At 49.6% G+C, this 1,019-nt stretch overlaps 1 protein-coding gene across 2 annotated transcripts in view; it reads left to right on the top strand.

The window, feature by feature from the left end:
• The first annotated feature begins 755 nt into the window (after nucleotides 1–755).
• Nucleotides 756–1,019, top strand: part of RGS10 (regulator of G-protein signaling 10) — a 27,197-nt gene continuing 26,933 nt past the window's right edge. Inside the window, exon 1 of one of the 2 annotated variants that reach the window (XM_015572701.1) lies at nucleotides 756–887. The gene's annotated coding sequence lies outside the window, so the exon portion shown is untranslated. The remainder of the gene's footprint in view (nucleotides 888–1,019) is intronic. The other variant, XM_015572700.1, reaches the window with a different exon arrangement.

Raw genomic sequence — 1,019 nt, 5'->3', positions numbered from 1 at the left:
GAAATATAAACCTGATGTAAAATCTCTGTCATCAGTGATGCAGCAGCAAAAGTCCCACTGATAATATCAAATGGAGTCCTAAAGTTTTCTGTCAGACTATCAGTGTACATGTATACATTAAAAAATAAATGTATTTTTCATCATCATATACTGTGTTTTTGTCGCTCGAATGAATTTTATTATTTCTTCAAGGTTATTCACATACGTACACCTTAAGAGATATCAAGTAGGTGTAACATGTTCTCAAAAAATTAGGGTTGGCATTTTGAGTCAGAGATTTTGCTGGTTTTGGCCCGCACTCACAAAAAGTTTGCCAACCCCTGCCCTAGACCTACTACCCACTTCGATACTGTCTTTGTGCCTCAGTTTCCTCATCTGTAAAATGGACCAACAGTGCACCCGGCCTCCAAGGGTTGTTGGGAAGTTGAGATGGGATCTAGGAAGTGCTCAGGAAATGCCAGCTAATTTTACAACTGCCATTCTCCTCTCTGCTTGCCCCCAAATGGCAGAAAGACACAGCTCTGACTCTCAACAAATGCACAGTCCACCCGGCTGATACTGGAGGGAAAGTCACTTATGTGCCTCGAGGTCGGGGGCGAGGGAGAGTGACAGAGCGGGGGAGCAAGGGCCCCCTTGTGAATAAATATTGGTTCCGGTGGAAGCACGGGGGCTTCCGGAAAGTGAAAGCCATAATGACAGGGTCTTCACGGTCACCCCCGAGACGGGGCCCCTGGGGGCAGGTTTATTTTCCCTGGGCCTTTGCCTGGAGAGTGAGGATCCCAGGGAGGCTACAAACAACAGCCCGGCCGTCGTACTTCCTTCCCTCTGGTAGAAACTAACAACCAGTGGCCATCTGTTGTTCAGTCCACTCAAAAGAGGATGTTGAGGTTTGTTTTTCCTTCGGACCCAAGGGTGCTGGGGAGCCCTGCAGCCCCGGCCTGTCTCACACGAAGCGCCTCTGAGAAGGCAGCGGGTTTGGGGCTGCCCGGACCTCCCCCGGTGGACCCCGGAGCATGGAA

Source organism: Myotis davidii, unplaced genomic scaffold, assembly GCF_000327345.1.
Source record: "Myotis davidii unplaced genomic scaffold, ASM32734v1 scaffold72, whole genome shotgun sequence".
In the NCBI taxonomy this organism is placed as follows: Eukaryota; Metazoa; Chordata; class Mammalia; order Chiroptera; family Vespertilionidae; genus Myotis; species Myotis davidii.
This window is presented reverse-complemented; position numbering and strand designations above follow the sequence as displayed.